The following is a 20603-nucleotide window of genomic DNA, read 5'->3' as shown; positions in this document are numbered from 1 at the left end:
GCAGTGGCGCGATCTCGGCTCACTGCAAACTCCACCTCCCGGGTTCACGCCATTCTCCTGCCTCAGCCTCCCGAGTATCTGGGATTACAGGCGCCTGCCACCACGCCTGGCTATTTTTTTGTATTTTTAGTAGAGATGGGGTTTCACCATGTTATCCAGGATGGTCTCGATCTCCTGACCTCGTGATCCGCCTGCCTCGGCCTCCCAAAGTGCTGGGATTACAGGCGTGAGCCACTGCACCCGGCCTACCACCAGTCTTATGATGTTAGGCCTTTCATAGTGGTTTAATAGATGTTTGGAGCAAATACCAGGTAGGCAGCATGGGTTGCTTTTGATTTGAACACTTTTACTAAAAAATAATAATAGATATGATACGGAGAAAATGATTACTGTATTCGGTTAAGGGTAGAAAATAACAAGTAGTAATACTTTCCCATGGAATTGACCAACAGGAATAAAAAAGAAAGTAGCATACTCTGAAAGTTTTCTTTTTTTTTTTTTTCTTTCCTAAAGCATGGACCCAGTAACATTTTAGAATGTCTTTAGGAAATGAGACATTAAAAAAACAAAAACCATAATCATGTATCATTATCACAGCTAAGACAATTAACAATAATTCCTTAATATCCTGTAATATGTAGTTGGTATTAAAATTTTCCTGATTGTCTCATTATATCTTTTTGTAAGTTGTTTGAGTTGGAATCTGATAAAGGTAAAGATCCACGTATTGCACTTGGTTGATATATCTGATAAATCTATTTTAAATCTCTAACAGTGCCCTCCCTTTTACTCTCTTGCCTTTGTTTGTTGCACGAACAAAGAAGGTCATTTTTCTCTGGAATTTTCCCCGCCCTCAGTTCAGATAATTGTATTCTTTTGGGATACTACTTTAGCAACTTAAGGAAGGGTTGGGGGGCTTAGGACACAAAGAATGTCAGGTCCAAGTCTATTTGCTGACTGCAGAAGGAAGTGGGGAGTATAACAATGTGGGATCACGGGGTCGAGTTGGTGGCCATGTCTGGAAGCGAGCTGACATTCAAAGATAAAGTCTTAAATAGAGGTGTATCAATTCCAGTTCTAGGATGATATTACAGGGATTAAGGGTTAAAGAATACAATTAAGGGAATGAGACTGGGAGTCTGGTCTCAGCTGTGCATGTAAGAATACCAAACAAAAGTAAGGCTCCCATAGAAATGGACTGGAAACAACTAGGGGAGAATATCAACAGGGCCTAGAACAGAGGAATGAACCTGACAGGAATGTAGTGGACAGACTTTATTGGAATATAGGGTAGGCGCCTTCTTTTTCCACCATATCACTTCTGGGTACCACTGTTCTGCAGAGGTAAAAGAGGCACTAAATACCTGGGAGATCTGGCAAAAGACATCTAAGTAGTACCTGTGGTTGGGAGGAGTGAGTAGATGGTTGCTACCTGATAATGCTGTAAGAATATATGGCACCTTCACTCCCAGAACAGTAACAATGAGTTTTGAAATACTGCTGGTTTATAGGGTGAGGACTCTTGCTAGCTTTACACTCATTTCCGGAAAGAAGTAGAACAACATACAGATACTTGATAATTTTTTTTTGTAAATAAGCGTAGGACCCAGTACAAACTGATAACTTATTAAATTGAAAGAATTAATATACAACCTGGTTTATGAAAATTTAATTACTGTGACTTCTCAAGAGTTTCATATACTTGTATAAATACAGGCTGGACAAAGCTAACTGGAATAATCTTGTAATTAGCTAGTAATCTAGTAGCTAATAGGAATACTAGTAATGTATAAACTTTTACATATATTAAGAGATATAAATAAAAGTCATTTGGACAGTCTTCAATAAAATTATAGATTTGGTTTTATCAAGAAAATACTCTAGGGTGTGGTGGCTCATACCTGTAATCCCAGTGACTCGGGAGGCTGAGGAGGGAGATCACTTGATCCCAGGAGTTCGAGGCTGCAGTGTACGCCACTGCACTTCAGCGTGGGTGACAGAATGAGACCCTGATTCTAAAACAAAAACAAAGTAATATATAAGTAAATATACTTTGAATAATCTCATGTGGTTGGGGGGAAAAAAGAGAAAGGTTCTGGTTTAAAAAAAGTAAGGTATAATTCATTTGCATTATACTTACAGATTTGGAAATCTAAGGGATTATGTGTTCTAAGCTTCCCATGTTTAAATAGTCATGATAAACTTAAAAACACTCTTCTAAAATTGAAATGAAAAACACATTTACAATTGGAAATTTGTAGTCTAACTAGCTATCAGAAAGAAATGGGTTCTTATTATTATTAGAATTTATTTTGAATTTAGGATGTCTTCTGAATGGAGTTAAAACTCAGGAGTCAGTCCCATACCTGGGCACAAATTTCTAGCTAGTTCCCTAGATGGTGTTAAAAGTCATAGCATGCACCTAATTTTGAATAGGCAACGTGGGTGGAAAGGGTAGGCAGAGCATTTCAATAAGACTTAATTGTCTTTAACCTGTGAATACATAATTATATAATTTGTTATGATGAACTTTCATTTATAGACTTCTATGGAGGGAATCATTAATACTTCATAGTTAAGTGAAAATAGTATATAATTCTGCTTTTTATTACTCTAAATCATGATCTCCTAAATATATGCTACTTTCTTAGTCTAATTATATAATACATCATCTTCACTGGTACATTATGTAAATTTGAAATAAGAATGTCATTGTGAAGAAAAACACTTAAAATGCTGTTTTTTAAAAAGAGAATACCAATAGTATATTAATACAATTTGCCTCTATGGATGAGAAAAGAAGAAATGTATCATGTTTTTGCTTTTAAAGGTATGTATCAAATGGAGATAATAGTACTAGTTTGTAAAATACTTGGTCTAATGAGGTTTGTTTAATAGTAGGCATAAAATGCAAATTTGGTTGGGCCTATTTCTAATGTTAGATATGTGATTATTTTTTTCCTTAAAAAAACTTATTAAAATAATTTTAACAATACTTACTGTTTGTTTGCATTGTCCATTGTATTTAGATTTAGGCAAACATCTACCACTCTTAATGCTCTTTGTTTATTCTCAACTCTTAGACCTTCCATTTGGGTTGATTTTCTTCTTTTTTTTTTTTTTTTTTGAGACAGGGTCTCTCTCTGTCACCCAGGCTGGAGTATAATGGTGCGATCATGTCTCACTGCAGCCTTGATCTCCCAGGCTCAAGCAATCCTCCTACCTCAGCCTCCTGGGTCAGGACCACAGGCACACATTACCATGCCCAGCTAATTTTTAAATTTTTTGTAGAGATAGAATCTCAATATGTTGTCCAGGCTGGTCTCAAGCTCCTGTCATCCTCCTGCCTCAGCCTCCCAAAGTCATTTACCTGACACTTTGAAGATTAACTATATTGTTTCTTTGTTGCTTTTAAGGTTTACTTTTTTGTTTTCGGTGTTCTGCAGTTTCACTGTGATGTATCTCAGCGTGGTTTTATTATTCTTTAACTTGCTTGGGATTTGGGAGGCTTCTTAAGTCTGTGAGTTGGAGTCTTTCATCAGTCCTGGAAAGTTCACAACCATTATCTTGTCAAATATTGCCTCTGGCCCACTGGCTCTTTCCTTTTCATCTGAAGTCATAATCAGATTTTAGAGCTGTTTACAATGTCCTCCATGTCACTTAAAGTCTCTTTTATATTTTTAATTTATGTTTTCTTTTTTTATTGCATTTGAGATAACTTCATCTCTATTTTCCATTTCATTGGCTTGTACTTCTGCTGTGTCAAATGAACTACTAAATTTGTCCACTGAGTTTTTATTCTAATCATTTATATTTTTCAACTTTTAGTTCTATTTGCTTGTTTCAAAATCTTCATTCCTACTTCAGTTTTTTGTTCTCTGCACATATTTTCAAACTTGTCTTTTATTCCTTTACTCATATTTAATATTGTTATTTACAGTCTGTGAAACTAATATGTGATCCTGCACTGTAACTGAAAAATATTCAGTAACTCTCAGAGATACCCTGCAAGTTTGCTACTCTTACAATGATTTTAAGAATGACAGTTTAAAATAAAGCTTTTTTTATTATAACGATCCGATTTTAACTCCAATGAGAATTCATCTCTTTTGCCTACTGCTTTATTAATTATACATTTTTTTTTTTGAGGTGGAGTCTCACTGTCACCCAGGCCGGAGTGCAGTGGCACGATCTTGGCTCACTGCAACCTTCACCTCCCAGGTTCAAGCGATTCTCCTGCCTCAGCCTTCCCAGTAGCTGGGATTACAGGCGAATTTTTTGTATTTTTAGTAGAGGTGGGGATTTCACCATGTTGGCTAGGCTGGTCTCAAACGCCTGACCTCAAGTGATCTGCCTGCCTTGGCCTCCCAAAGTGCTGGGATTACAGGCATGAGCCACCACACCTGGCCCAGTCCGTGACTTGTAAATCCAGGATCTGAAGTCTTTTAGAATTTGTTTGTGCTGTCTTAAGTCTGTACTGTTTCTCACGAATGGTGTCTTATTCAGTGCTTGTTATTTTTTTTTAAATGTGAGCTGCTCATTTTCCTTAAAATTTTATTTACAGTCATTCTTTATGACTTAAGATGAAGGTGGGTTCCTCCACAGAGGATTGGTATTTGCTTCTGCCAGGTGTCTGAGAGCATTATCAGTCAAAAATTCATAATTACATCCAGGTACAGTGGCTCATGCCTATAATCCCAGCACTTTGGGTGGCGGAGGTGGGCAGATTACCTGAGGTCAGGAGTTCCAGACCAGCCTAGCCAACATGGTGAAACCCCCGTCTCTACTGAAAATAAAAAAATTAGCTGGGCGTGGTGGCACGTGCCTGTAGTCCCAGCTACTTGGGAGGCTGAGGCAGGAGAATCGCTTGAACCTGGGAGGTGGAGGTTGCAGTGAGCTGAGATAGTGCCACTGCACTCCAGCCAGGGCTATAGAGTGAGAATCCCTGTCCAAAAAAAAAAAAAAAACTTAATTATTAGCCTGAGGTTTTTGGGGATTACCCAGCTAGTATGAATTCAAGCTATATTTTTGTGTGAGAATTGGATTGCGGTTCCAGATTCTCAGATATGATTTTGCTTTTCCCCTGTCCACTAGGTGCCAAGGTTTAAGACAGCTAATTGTCTTTGTAGACTCTGGGGGATGGGTGCCTATGCTAGTAAGAGGTAAGTTTATTTCTAGTATATCCTTACACCAAATTAATAATCCTTGGAATTGCCATTGTGTGTGTGTGTGTGTGTGTGTGTGTGTGTGTAATGCAGGTCATGGGTTTTGTGTCTTTCTTACAAGGTCATGAAAACCAAAGCTCCTAGTAACTGGGTTTAGCACATGCCCTTGAGATAAAGTTGGCTGACTCTGCTAAACTCTATGTTCCTGCCTTCATTTAGTTTTTTAACTTAATAATTTCTTACCTTGTTGTCAGTTAATCAGTATATTTAATAAGATTTAAACAATGTTTTTTCCAGGGATTTTGTTTTCAGTGTGACCAGTGTGACCTAGTCCTTGATATTTCTAGAAACAGAATCCTATATTCTCTTTATACTTTACTATCCAAATTTTCCTCAAGGGATGTTTAAGACAAATAATACTAAACAGAAATATTTAAAATCAGTATGTAAATATCTTACATGCAAATATTTTGCATGCAAATCTATAGATTTTATAAAGACTACTTCTTAACATAAATTTTAGGTGGATATTTACCAAATAGCTGGTTGACTAGTTTGTAGATGTCTGTTATTTATTTTATTAAATAGACAAATATTATTGTTCCATAGTACATTTAGCCTTTGACTCACGAATTTGTTGGCTCAAATTCACTTTAGATGATTTGCAAGATTATGCTATGCAACAAACAATCTCAAAAATATTTGTGATTCACAACAGCAAATATTTTTGTTTTACTCTTGTTTCACATCAGTAGCCGTATGTCAAGAGCTGCAAGTCAATTGCTTCAGTTCTGTACAGGGTAAGAGTTTCAGGTCTGCTCCATCTATTTTCTTATTCTGAGATCTTATCTGGAACATACCTTTCTCATGGCAGGTGGCACAAGAGTAAGAGATTGACCTGAATTTTGCAATCAAATTTAAAGCTTCTGCTTTGATTTAGCATTTAACATCTGCTCACAAAGCACTGGCTAAAGCAAATCACATGACCAACAAGAATACAAGTCTTCAAAGCTGTGTTGAATACCTTATTTATGGCTGAGGTTGCTCTTAATCTAAATTCTCTTCCAGAAAACGAGGATTTTAGTCTAGAATCCTGATTAGTAATTGTCAGCAACATAAGTGTCTAATGGGATAAGCCAAATGGAAAAAAGCAAACAACCTCAAGCCACATCTCTGTCATTCTAGGTCAGGGTTGAAATATACTCTGGGAAAGGCTGTCAAGCCTGTCAGTGCTTAAATTAATTTGGAAAGAATTTCCCATTCTTAGAAATGTATAATTAATAAAGCAGTAGGCAAAAGAGATGAATTCTCATTGGAGTTAAAATCGGATCGTTATAATAAAAAAGCTTTATTTCAAAATGTCATTCTTAAAATCATTGTAAGAGTAGCAAACTTGCAGGGTATCTCTGGGAGTTACTGAATATTTTTCAGTTACAGTGCAGGATCACATATTAGTTTCTGTTTATGTTGTCATTACATTGAAAGTGCTAGATTGAATTATCATTTCCTGGAATCACAATATCAGATTTGAAAGGATCTGAAAAAACGATTTTTCAACTGTAGTGGATTAATATATTTTTGTGTTGCAATCAGTTGTTAAGTATGTCAAAATCATTAGTTATTCATGACAAGTAACTACTATACTAGTGATAATTAAAGTAGAGAAGATTGTGAAAGATATACTTACATTTGTTTTGCAATATCTTCTCTTTCGATTACTTGCATTAGGACTTTCTTTTTTTTGAGTGGAGCTGAAAGGAGTTAAATGCAGGCTGTCAGTAATTTGCATAATCCTGAGAATACCATGTCTGTTTGTTTCCAATGTGATTGCCATCCATTGGGGAAAAAAAGGTGGTTTAGTATCATTTCTCAAACAGCATGTGGTCCTACTTTGATTGGAACTTGAAATGCAGGGAGTAATTTATCTAGTCATACATCTCATTAGCTAAGTCTGTAACCTAGGCTTCCTTGCTTCCACTACATTGCATTTTCCAACAAATGATCAAATTTTCAAAAGCCAATGTATGAAATTGGGGCTGAGGCAGAAGAGAATTAGGCAAGGCAATTTGCCACCTTTTTCTAATCTTTAGTCTCAGTTTCCAAAGTAAAAGAAAAGTACCAGAAAAACAGGGTCCAGATGGTGTATTTAGCATGTTATCTATGCTCTAGGAACATTCTTTTCCAAATCTATTTGATTGCAACTCACAGTAAGAAATTGTTTAAATCACAACATAGGACATACTCTCACCTTCCACCACATTTGAAACAAAAAGTTTCAGGAAGCAATTTTTGCCCTTACTAGACATTATGCACTCTGGTATTTTATATTGTATTAAATCCTAGCCTATTTCACATAAAAATAAAATTGATTTTTGAGTTGCGGTTTGAAAAACATGCCTCTAGAAAACAGGAGACAGGTAAATCTGTTAACAAACTCCAAAGTTACTAGCTTTGCTGAAATAATGTCACAGAATAATAAACTTCCTTCACATTTATTTGTACTACAGTCTCTCAGGCTTCAGAACAGAACCTGGTAGAATCTTTTCCTCTTTGGAACACCAATTCATGACAATATCTCAGAGATTCTAAGATTCGTTGTTTCCGACATGTTTACATCTGTGAATTCAAGATGTGTCTCAGGCCGGGCGGGGTGACTCATGCCTGTAATCCCAGCATTTTGGGAGGTCGGGGCGGGTGAATCATTTGAGGTCACGAGTTCAACACCAGCCTGGCCAAAATGGAGAAACCTCCTCTCTACTAAAAATACAAAAATTAGCTGGGCATGGTGGTGCATGCCTGTAATCTCAGCTCCTTGGGAGGCTGAGGCAGGAGGACCGCTTGTGCCTGGGAGGCGGAAATTGCAGTGGGCCGAGATTGTGCCACTGCACTCGTCTGGGAGACAGAGTGAGACCCTGTCTTAAAAAAAAAAAAAAAAGATGTGGCTTAAAGGTGCCTTACATATCAGTGGTATGGCATAGTTTCATTGGCAGCCTTTGTTTTCTTTCTTGGGTAACATAAAACAATGTAAGTCTATGTTTTTTTAAGAGCTGCTATGAAATATATTAATAATAAGGATTATATAGGCCAAACTCTATTGCTTATTCATTTCAATGTATCCAGCTTATCAGAATGCCTTCTGACTTCTTGTTAAGAAAATGCAATGAGATGAGAATAGCTTAAGAAAAAATCCTTAGTTCTGGGCTACAAGGGAAAATGAGTTATGACCCCAGTTTAATTATTACAGAAAGCTTTCTCATTTGCCTTCATTGTGATCAGGGTTTGAGTATGATCTTTCTCTATTCCACCTCCCTTACTTCTGTATAGTTATTTCATTAGGCGGCTAGAGGGTTCTTTGGATCATGGCTAAAAAAGAAAGCAAAAGGTTAAGTCCTAGAGTTAAGGCATTAGGAAAAAAAAATTAAGGCATTAGAAAAAAAAAATCAAGAATTAGGCTTTATTTTAAAAATGGAACGAACTGTCAAATTCCTGCGTACCCACTTAAACTGTCACCAACCGAACACACTGTAAAACTTAATGACTGTAAAACTGGCAGCAGGATCCTGAACATAACAAGGAACAAAAAAAAGTTTGCTAGGCTGTTTTCATCCCAGCATGATTGAAATACATCATTTCCTCAAAAAAAAAAAAAAAAACCTCTAATGAGGAAAGCAGTAAATTAAATGCCACCGTTAATGTGCTACTAGAAATAGGAACAAGTAGTTTAGTTACAGAATGCTTCTTAGGCCATACATTCTACACCACGATGCGTTCTTTTTTCTGTTTCGCTAAAGCTTTCACCAAGCCTAAGGCTGGAGAGGGGTCCTAACTGAGCCCTGACCAGACCAGGGTGCCCTACTGTGCAATCTCCTCACGTTAGGAAGGGCCCAGTACGACCGGCCCAGAAGGCCTGGCCGATCAACAGGCTCTGGGCTGATGGTGGTGGGCTCGCTTCCTGGGGCTGCCCTTGGGCATGCGGAAGGGGACTGGCTGGCGATAACGCCCTGGCGAAGCAAGGTGGACAGTGGCTCCCGTGCGGTCCGAGCCCGCCTGGCAGGGGAAGCAACTCCACCGCTGCCTCCGCGCACCGTCACGTGACGGGAAGAGGGCGTAGCCGAGGCCCGCGATCCGGGGGGCGGGCGGGGCAGGGGGAGGGCGCTAGAATGTGAAGGATCTTGGCGGTTCTGGGTGCCCAGAAAGGCGGCGACGCGGCGGATGACAACATTAGGCCGCGACGCGCTCCTGGCCAGGCGGCGGCTGTAGTGTTGGCTTTGGACGCCGCGGTAGCCGCTGCCGGTAGCAAGCCGACGGAGGGAAGGTGGGGGTCCGCCCTGGCCGGTGGACCTCGGGGCCGAAAGTTCTCGCCCCGCTCGGGGGCTGAGCCGGCAGTGCCTTCGCGGCAGCTGGGCAGTGCCCTTCGTCCAGGCTCGCGCCCCAGCTGCCGCCGACGACAGCGGCCGAGAGAAGTTGGAGTCTGACTAGACGCGTACGGGGCCCCGGACCCCGGCGCCGCGGCGACCTCAGAGGAACCGGCTCCTTGCGTCCCGCCTCTCTGGGAGCTCTGCAAGGGTGAGTGTTGCTCCATTCCTGAGGTGGGGGTGCTGGGTCCGCACCCCTCAGGGCGACTGCGCACCCTTATTGCCACGTTCTGAGGTCGGGCTGTCGGGGACTCCTGGCCACCCCCGCCGAGGAGTTCTTTGGCTCCTTTGTTCCCTTTTGGAGTAGGGGGATTGGAAAGGCTGGCGGGGTGGAGTGTTTTGGGGCCCACAGTAGGTGCATCTGCAGCCTTACAAAAGCCGCGGCAGGGCAACGGGGGTGGGAGGCTGTTGGAGCATTTCGACCGCCCCGGGTGTCTGTCCCTCCTGAAGTTTGATAGGTTGATGGCATGGGTCTCGTTGGGAGCCCCCGCGCCCAGGAGAGCTGGCGCTTTGTCGCTCGGTGCGGTTAAGGCGAGGCTCCTTTTTTCCTGTGACAGCCCCAGAGGAGGCTGTGCCGCGCACCGCAGACCGCACCCGCCTTTGCAGAGCCAAGCGACACGGTGTTGTTCCTCTAAGCCTCAGTTCTCCCAGCCTTCTTGTAACGTAGGAGGAAAGCCAAGCCTTCGCTGTGCTTTTAAATTTAATGTTTGTTTCTAAGCCCTCTCTCAAGAGTGGAATCAGGTTCCAAGGAGCTTCACATGCAGCATGCTTTAGGTTCATTGAACCACCCACTCAAGACTGGCTGAGGCGAAGCAACAGTATATGCAGATTTTCCATTCACAAAAGTCATTTAACACTCTTCTTTATGAGACACATCTGCGTTGCAGAACGTAACCTAATTTCATTTTATTTAAATGCTTTCTGAAATAATAGGTAACTTGGACTACGTAAACAGATGGGTAAACTTTAACTGATAATGTAAGTGTATATGCATTAAATAAAAAATTTAATGATGTTTTTGCCTTTCTGCTGCTAGAAGACTTAAATGACGTCTGAGTAGTAATACAGTGTCTCCTGCATGGCAGTTAAGTTTTTCCCAAAATTAGTGCTGCTTTTGAAATAATCATTTAAAACAGTTTTTGCCTCCCTTAGTATCTAGAGAGAGCAAGAATTGTGGAGAATCGTGGGTGAATTGTTTGTTAAATTTTGCTAATTTCCTAGGGTTTCATCTAAACTTGATTTTGCTGAGAGGCTATGATCAGTTTCTATGCTTGCTAGAACCTGTTTTGCAGTGAAATTATTAAGATCATGCTAGTTTTATAAAAATAGGTTGGAAAGGGAAAAGTAAGGCCATGCAATTTAAAACTGTTCTCTATAAAAGTACAACTAATTTCAAATGTTTGTTACTTTTTTTTTGATATTAACCATGTATGGAGTGACTATAATATGCCTCCTCAAAGGGCTGAGAAAGGGAATAGATGAAACTTAAGCTATCTTTTGGGTCTTTAATTATGGACATCAAGTTATTGCGGTCACATACCATGTCAGCCGTTTGAACAGCAATACCGTGTACACAGGTGCTTAGAAATGCCTTTTTAATTATAAATGGCCATGGTTTTCTTCGATTGAATCTTAATAGTCATTGAATCTGATCTGTGGAAAGATGCTACTGTATTTTCCTTAGAATGTTACTGCATTTTAAAGGCAGTCAAATATGTTTTTTATAACACATTCAGGGTACTTATACATTTGTCAATATTCAGTTCCTTGGTTCATTTAAAAATTGAAAGCCTTAGAAAACACTTTGGGGATAAATTTACAATTGTGTATAATGAATTTATGTTTTAGTTTGCTTTAAGAAAAATGATGAAATTATGAATTTGTGAAATATGCATTACAAAAGGATTTTTTTTTTTTTCTTTTAGACTGTCTCCCTCTGTATCCCAGGCTGGAGTGCAGTGGTGCAACTTGGCTCACTGCAGCCTCTGCCACCTGGGTTCAAGAGATTCTTATGCTTCAGCCTCCCGAGTAGCTGGGATTACAGGTGCGTGCCACCATGCCGGGCTAATTTTTGTATTTTTATTAGAGATGGGGTTTCACCATGTTGGCCAGGCTGGTCTCCAACTCCTGGCCTCAAGATCCGCCCGCCTCAGCCTCCCAGAGTGCTGGAATCACAGGCATGAGCCACTGTGCCTGGCGGATCTTTCGTTTAAAAGTATGAATTGCAGAATTTTAACCAGTGTTAGTACATTTCAACTTGCTTTGGTTTGTAAATAATCCTTCAAAAGCAGATTACTTGAATTGAGGCATTAAAGACAAAGAATTGATACAGTACATAGATCTAGTTTTCTAATATTAATTTGGAAAACTTTTATCCTAATATTATCCTAATAACAATACCTGAAATGTCATGTTGTAATGTTTGTATTATATCGAAAGTTAAAAACATTTATAGCAATGTTCTTGGAGCATCAGGCAATTCAAAGAGGACATAGGTCCTTCCTTAATCTTACAAATAATGACCTGCAAATAAGACATAAACACAACTTGAATAAAAAAGCCTTTGAGAGGCCAGGCCCGGTGGCTCACCCCTGTAATCCTAGCACTTTGGGAGGCTGAGGTGGGCAGATCACCTGAGGTCAGGAGTTCAAGACCATCCTGGCTGACATGGTGAAACCCCGTCTCTACTAAAAATACAAAAAAATTAGCTGGGCGTGGCATTGCATGCCTGTAATCCCAGCTACTTGGGAGGCTGAGGCAGGAGAATCGCTTGAACCTGGGAGATGGAGATTGCAACGAGCCGAGATCATGCCACTGCACTCCAGCCTGGGCAATAGAGCAAGACTCAGTCTCAAAAAAAAAAAAAAAACAAAACCAAAAAGCCTCTGAGAAATACACCATTTTTAGTGAAGGTGGCTGGGTACAAGGAGATTAATAGAAGTGCTTTACTGGAGCAGTTGTGGCCAAAATATAGCTTCCTTGTGATGAGACACAGGAAGAGATGTCTAGACTCATGTTGTGTGGATATTTCGTGGCAGTATGTGGGAAACCCCTGAGAGATTTTAGATCTTTCTTCCCACCTTGGTCCCCATCCCTCACATATTCTCACAAAGTCATAAAATTCTCATGCGGAAGGCGTGATAGAAGGAATTTTTCTTCCTGAAAAGTGTTATCAAGCTTGCAAGGGAGAGAGCTATTTTCGGAGACCTTATAGGGAAGAAATCCTAGTCCTAGAGCATCATATTCTTATACCCTGTTATTTTTACCTTTGTTGAAGATCCAGATAATGTAAATTCTCCATGATAGCAAGGACCTTGTCTGTTTTGCTCACCATTGAATCTCCAAATGCTCAATAGTTAATGAATGAAAAAAGTCTACTTCCAGATATATGACTGGAGAACAGAAGGAGTATCTGATAATGTAGTCCAAACTAAATGCAAGCAGCGAAATGATAAAGGAAGGGTGTTAGCTTGGGAGGAGGGGAACAGGTCATTTAATCTGGGAAACTTTCTTGGAGGAGGTGATTCTTGAGTTAGGTTTTGGTGTAGACTGTGTATCTGAAGATAAGCAGTGTCTAAGGGGGTAGACAACGTGCAGCAAAGCATTTAAGTCAGACTGAATAAATTATGTCAGATAAAGCACAGTAAGTCTTTTTTTGTAACATTATGAAGAATTTTTATTCTGCCATCTCTATTTTCACCTCTCCCTAAATAAAAAGATTAACATGATTTGCAAGAGCAGAGATTGACAGTACTTGAGTTTTGGAAGTTCAGTGAGGGTCAGAAAATTTGAATTTGTGTTCTGACTGAATTTTATACAAGCATCGTTTCCATCTGCAAATCACTTGGTCTTAGTTTTCTCATTTGTAAAATCAGGATAATCATGATCATTGGCAGAACAGAGTTATATAATGCATGTGAAAGTGCATACCTCAATATGAATGTGCCTACCTCAATGTGTCACACATAGGAGGACTTCAGCAAATACAAAATTATTTAAAACGTTTGTCTGCAGATATTTAAAAAATATTTTGATTCGTTTATCATGAACTCTAATATTTGCTTGACTCATCTAGATGACTCATGGCATTATGTTTAAATTGATCAGAATCAAAATTCTAGATAATTTTCTTTCAGTCAGTTTAATGTTTTCTGATAGAAATGAGGCCTAATTGTATTGCTGCTTAATGTTACAGACCACAAGGAATGTTAGAAGCCTCAAATTTTTGAAGCTCAAAGTAAGGGATATGTGTAGCTGAAAATCTGAGCCTTTAAGCTTTTTTTCTTTACATAATTTGTTTTCGAAGAAATTGTCTTTGCCTGTAATGTCATTTATCTATTCATTATTGTGATGAAATAAGAGGTTTTCCGGTTATTAAGAAAAAATTTACCAAAAATGTTTTCTGTTTTTAGTGATGTGACTATAAGCCATGAAGATCTCTACCTTCTGTGTTGTATTATAAAATTCAGTATTTCTTGAGCAAACAAACAGACATCTGCATTATTTCGTATCTAAGCTTTTTGTGCCAGTAGCTGTTTGTTCATTTATGAATCTCAGAATTTCATTATACTTTGTCAACTCTTTGTAGTGTTTTTGATCCGTGGAGCAGCCTGTCATTTGTATAATATTTGGAAGAGAATTTTATTATAAAAAGACTAAGCAGAGTCTTGAGTCTTTTTATTATACAAAGACTAAGAAGAATCATCAAATGATAAGCCAGTTACCTACTAATTTCCATATTCAGAAAGGACTGAAAAAAAGAGGAAATGGTTTCAGAGCTTGACTTTTTTCAAATAGAAAGGAGAAGCTTTTTGATTTAGAGTTTTTGAAAACTTGATAGATTCAGAGGGAAATTGTTATAGGTCATATTAATAGCTAATGTGTGTCAACTGCTATATACCAGGTACTGTACTACTTGACATGTCATCACATTTGATCCTAACAACCACCCCCCAATCAGGCTATTTTCTTTTTTTTAAACTTGAGCAACTGACAGATTAAATAAGTGGTGGAGCCAGGATTTGAACTAAACCTGAGGCACAGAGAAGTTAAGTAGTAGGTGGTAGAGCCTACTAAAAGGATTTAAACTTGAGGTTTAACCTGACCTTTGACTTTGGAGCCTATCCTTTTAACCATCATATTATATACTGCCTTGTATAATTTATTTGCAGTTGCTCCTCTTGATAGGTCTTGACCTTGTGATCTTCCTGAGTCTGTTTTGGTTGTGTGATTTATAAAATGCACTTTACTTTATAAGAAGATGGAATATAGCCTTGATTTTTTTTCCCTCATTTTACTTGTATTTGACTGACATCCTATTTTTAAATCTTAAAAATGCAAATATTTATTTTATTGTTCATCCAGTTGCCATTTTCTCACTGGGGAATTTCAGAGTAACTGGAAATTAAAGAACATAATAGATAACAGTATTTAAAGCTAAGTTGTTATAATTAAAAAATTGTTTTAAAGAATAAGGCTGATTCACAGAATTGGTGTGCATTTTTTTAGTGTTTTTTTTGAGACGGAGTCTCACTCTGTCTCCCAGGCTGGAGTGCAGTGGTGTGATCTCGGCTCACTGCAACTTCTGCCTCCCGGTTTCAAGCGATTCTCATGCCTGAGCCTCCTGAGTAGCTGGGATTACAGGTGCATGCCACCATGGCCGGCTAATTTTTTGTATTTTTAGTAGAGATGGGATTTCACCATGTTGGCCAGGCCGTTCTTGAACTCCTGACGTAAAGTGATCCACCTGCCTTGTCCTCCCAAAGTGTTGGGATTACAGGCATGAGCTACCTCTTCTGGCCTTTTTTTTTTTTTTCCTTCTGATACAGGATCTTGAGCTGTCACCTAGGCTGGAGTGCAGCGACACTACCATGGCTCACTGCAGCATCGACCTCCCAGGCTCAAGTGATCCTCCTGTCTCTGCCTCCCAAGTAGCTGGGACTACAGGTGAACACCATCAACTTGGCTAATTTTTAAGTTTTTTTTCTTTTTTTTTTTTTTAGAAACAGAGTCTCACTATGTTGCCCAGGTTGGTCTTGAACCCCTAGCCTCAAATGCTTCTCCCACCTTGGTCTCCCAAAGTGCTGGGATTGTAGGTGTGAGCTGCCATGCCAGGCCTATTTAGTGATATTTGAGGGACACAGATCTGTATAGTTGAAATCTATCCTGTTGAGATGACCACCAGTAAGGTAATTTTTGCTTTTTGGCTGCCAAATGCCTACATATTAGCAGGAATAGTTTGTCAGATTACGTAATTTTTTACAAGGAAGACTGGGGCCCATGTGGAAATTATGGGATCTATGTTGGTATATTTTGATGGGATGGAAGTATGGTAGATCTGGAGAGAGAGAAGTTCAATCTAAGTAACATTATTACTGGGTAGAGTAATGAGGTGGGATGCCTTCGATGTGAGGGCACAGGTACATTGTTCAAGTGGAGGGTAGGATGAGGGACTTCTGGAGACTAGCTTTGCTTAGTATGTAATTTTGCACATTGTTATGATTATAATAACTTGTAAGATCAGCAATTTGGAAGTAAAGAAAAGCAGTGCTGTGCATCATAGTGTGGAGTTTGTAATAGTTCCTAGGCTGTTTTGCAAGATGTAGGTGCTTTACAAATATCCATTGGTAGTAATGGAAGTGCTGTCTCTTATCACCTATTTTAGAAATCTGAAGAGGTGGAATAGCACGAACCCTGGAGCCGGACTGCCAAAGTTCAGAACTGGTACAGCCGCTTACTAGCCTATTGCCCTGGCCCTATGCTAACTTGGGGTGGCCAAAAGGGAAGAAAATGGTATATTTAAGCAGAGAGGGGACCAGAGATAGCACTCCAAGTTTTCCATGGTGCTTACATGATCTGAAAGAGATCTGGATGTTCTCACATATGCCTAGTGAAGGAAATAGAAGTTAGTAGAGTGAGAGCCAGGAAGCCTGTCATTAGGCTGCTATTGTGAGGGAGGGACCATGTAGTAGAGAGAGGTTGTGGGAAGGGCAGATTCATTTCATTGCCCACCAAAATTTGTGCTCCCTCTTGCTCGCAACTTTTTTTTTTTTTTTTTGAGACATGGGGTATCACTCTGTTGCTCAGGCTGGAGTGCAGTGGCAGGATCTTGGCTCACTGCAACCTTCGCCTCCTGGGCTCAAGTGATTCTTGTGCCTTAGCCTTCCGAGTAGCTGGTACTACAGGGACGTGCCACCGTGCCTGGCTAATTTTTTGTATTTTTGGTAAAGATGGGGTTTCACCATGTTGCCCAGGCTGGTCTCGAACTGCTGAGTTCAAGCGATCTGCCCACCTCAGCCTCCCAAAGTGCTGGCATTATAGGTGTGAGCCACTGTGCCTGCCACTGGTTTTTCACTAGTGGAATGTGAATAGAAATAAATTTGTTGTCACTTCTGGTTTGAAGTGGCAGAAAAAGTGGGTCTTCTTTCTTCACTTTCTCTTTTCTAATTCAAGGGCCAGATGCAGAGGTTTAGGCTCTTAAGGGATGGTAAAACCATAAGATTGGAATGTTCTACAGTCCCTAAATTTACCATGTGAAAGAAATTTGTGTACCAAACAGGAATATCCACAATGGATTGTAATATTAATGAGAAATTTTAATTGTGTGAAGCTACTGAAAATCTGGGGTTTATTTGTTAAGCAGCTAGTGTTGCCTTAAGTATAAGCCAGGGCTGATAGAGGAGGTAGTCGAGACTGTAATAATATCCGTACCAGCAGGAGCTGAGGTGGGTGGGGCCAAGTTAGGAGATCCTCTGGATACTGTTCCAACATACTCATCAGCATGTGCCATTGTGACTCTGTGAGGGCCAATATTCAAACCTCAGAGGCCTGTGAGGATCCCCAGGGCAATCCATGGGTCTGTATTCAGGCTAATTATAATACACCAGATGCCCATGAAAGCTTTATCTTATGCACAGTCACCATGGTAAGAATGAGGAACAGAGAAAATCTATACAAGTCTGAAGAGTTTTCTTAAAGTAGGGTTTCTTAACTTGACTCTGTTGATATTTTGGACTGGATAATTCTTTGTTGTGAGTTCCTGTGCATTGTAGAATGTATAGCACCATCCCTGGCCTCTACTCAGTAGATGCTAGTACCATCTCTGTTAATTGTGACAATGAAAAATGTTTCAAGATATTGCCAGATGTTCCCTGGGGACAAGGTCACCCTCAGTAGAGAACTACTGCTTTAAAGATTGAGTGAATGAGTGAAACTGAAAGAAATGATTTTAAATGGAAAGAAACTATTATCCTTAGTTAAATAACTTTTTCCCCTTTTAGGGGATGGGTAAGGTTCATGGGGAGCGGTTCATTTCTGTATATCCAATAAAGGAAGCTATGTTGTTTTTATGAAACATCCTAGTTTCTAGTGTGTGTGTGTTTTCGTCTCTCTTGATATACTATATATATGTTTGTATTATTTTTTGAGTGACAGAGTCTCCTCCTGTCACCCAGGCTGGAGTGCAGAATTCCTGAGCTCAAGGGATCCTCCTGCCTCACCTTCCCCCGTAGCTAGGACTACAGGTTTGTGCCACTGTGGCTGGCTACTTTATTTTTTTTGTACAGACAGGGTTTCGCTATTTTGCATAGGCTGAATTTGAACTCCTGCCTGCTAAAATGTTGGGATTACAGGCATGAACCCTAGTGCCCAGCCTTAATGTTGATTCACCTTTCTCTTTATCAGCTTTAGAAATTACTTGAATTTTCCATTTATTGCCTTATCATTATTTCTTCTAAACCGGTAGCTGTACTTTTTATTGGCTAGACTAAGCTTGTCCAATCCCTGGCTGGTGAGCTGCGCGCGGACCTGGACAGTTTTGAATGCGGCCCAACACAAATTCATAAACTTTCTTAAAACATAATGAGATTTTTTTATTTTTTAAAGCTCATCAGCTATTGTTAGTGTTAGTGTATTTTATGGGTGGCCCAAGACAATTCTTCTTCCTCCAGTGTGGTCCAGGGAAGCCAAATGATTGGACACCCCTGGCCTAGACAAATACACGTTTTTTCCCCTGTAATCTCAGCTGTCATGTCCACAGGTTGTCTCTAAATTATGAAAACCAATAAATAGTGTTGATACCATGACTGTGTAAGTATTATTTAATGCTAAGCCAGATAATGTGCTTAGATTATAATTCGTTTTCTGTCCCTGGGCTGCCAGAAGAAACATGTTGGTAATACAGAGGATTAGTAGATTTTATTTATTTTATCAATTCTGACCATCGAATTAAAAAAAATTTGGATATGACCAAAATCTAACTTTGGAATTAAAAAATTTTTTGAATAGGACTTCCTGTTTTTCTTAGTGTCTTAAATTGCCCTCTTTTCTTGTACTATATGCGTCTATCATAGCCTCCCCTACACCCCAGCCCCCCCACATCCCAACTCTTCAGCATACTGCCTTTTGTGCTGCGTTCTCTATTTATCTGTAGTTGTCTGTAACTCTGCCTCCATTTGGACTCTTTTAGGTCTTTTCTTGTAACTTCCTTTCTCCTTACTCTTGAATTGGATCCATTCTGTTATACATATATTTTTTTCTTTTTTTGCATCTGCTTGATCTGTTTATTGGAGTACATCTTCAAATAACTCTTTGAAAAAGAAGTATGTATGAGAGGCAAACTTTCCGAATTCTGTGTAAAAAAGTCTTCATTCTATTCTCACAAATGATTGATAATTTGGCTGGGTACAATATTGTTAGTTAGAAATAATTTTCCTTTAGAACCCTGAAAGCATTGCTGTGTTGTCTTCTAGCATCTAAGGATGCTGATTAGAAGTCATATATCAACGCCTGTAATCCCAGCACTTCGGGAGGCTGAGGCGGGTGGATCATGAGGTCAAGAGTTTGAGACCAGCCTGGCCAACATAGTGAAACCCTGTCTCTGCTAAATATTAGCTGGGCATGGTGGCGGGTGCCTGTAATCCCAGCTACTCACGAGGCTGAGGCAGGAGAATCACTTGAACCTGGGAGGTGGAGGTTGCAGTGAGCTGAGATCGAACTACTGCACTCCAGCCTGGGTGAGACTCCATCCCAAAAGAAAAAAAAAAAAGAGTCATGTATCAGTCTGATTCACTATCCTTTTAAGGTGATTCGTTCTTTATTCTGTCTGAAAGCTTTTAGAGTCCGTTCTTTTGTGTCTTCTACAAAGTCATTATGAGGTGTATAGGTCATTTTTGTTTTGTTTGGCTGTTTGTCTAGATACTCAGTTGCTCTTACAGCCTGAATCAGATTATTTTTCCAATTCCAGGAAACTCTTCTCTGTCTTTAATAATTTCCTCCCTTCATCATCTTTTTTGCTTTTCAGTAGGCAGTTGCTTTCTCTCTTGATCTTCCTTCTCTCATCTTTTATATTTTGTGGTTCTCTTTGCTCTGTGTTCAGGGGAATTTTTTTCCCCTTTAGTATTTTGTCTGATTTTCCTGGGGGTAATCAGTAAGTTTTGTTGTTCTCTTTTCCTTTTCCTAGCATTTTTACATTATGTTGTATTATCATCTTGAGTCTTAGAATATGTAAATTAGATTTTTTTAAAGATACCTTGTGTCTCCTTGTGTCTGTAATTTATCTCCTTTTCTCCTCCGGTCAGTTTTTATGTTTGTTTTTGTAATCATTCTTTTTTCACGCTCAGTTTTCCTTATGTGCCTGATAATTCTTGGTTGTCCATTCGTGGTTAAGAAAGACAGACTAGGTTCCTGGTCACCCTCCCTCCCCTGTTCCTTGGACTGTTTTCCCTGTTAGATTTTTTTTTTCTTTGAGTAGGAATTCTGGCCAGAGCACTTTGTGGGGCAAGGTAGTACAGAGTAGGGTCTGTCTCTTGGCAGACTGTTTTAGGGTAAAAGAGAGAGGAGCTAACTGCTAGGCTATGTATGGGCCCTTTAAATGGTGGATGAGATGTGTTTACTCTGTGCCACACCTCCACTTAGCTTTCCCTAGAGAGTGGTTCACTTTCTTTAGGAAAAAGCTGACTTGTTTTTTTGCCCGGAGGTAAAATGTCAGTTGTTTAGATGTAGCTTGGAAATAGGGGATGGGAGA

General features: G+C 39.6%; 1 protein-coding gene across 2 annotated transcripts in view; it reads left to right on the top strand.

Moving 5' to 3' along the window:
• The first annotated feature begins 9328 nt into the window (after positions 1 to 9328).
• The window catches only part of OSBPL8 (oxysterol binding protein like 8), a 215130-nt gene continuing 203855 nt past the window's right edge, over positions 9329 to 20603 (top strand). For both annotated transcript variants that reach the window (XM_032170793.2, XM_032170792.2), the window contains exon 1: positions 9329 to 9731. The gene's annotated coding sequence lies outside the window, so the exon portion shown is untranslated. The remainder of the gene's footprint in view (positions 9732 to 20603) is intronic.

Source organism: Hylobates moloch, unplaced genomic scaffold, assembly GCF_009828535.3.
Source record: "Hylobates moloch isolate HMO894 unplaced genomic scaffold, HMol_V3 SCAFFOLD_12, whole genome shotgun sequence".
Lineage (NCBI taxonomy): Eukaryota > Metazoa > Chordata > Mammalia > Primates > Hylobatidae > Hylobates > Hylobates moloch.
This window is presented reverse-complemented; position numbering and strand designations above follow the sequence as displayed.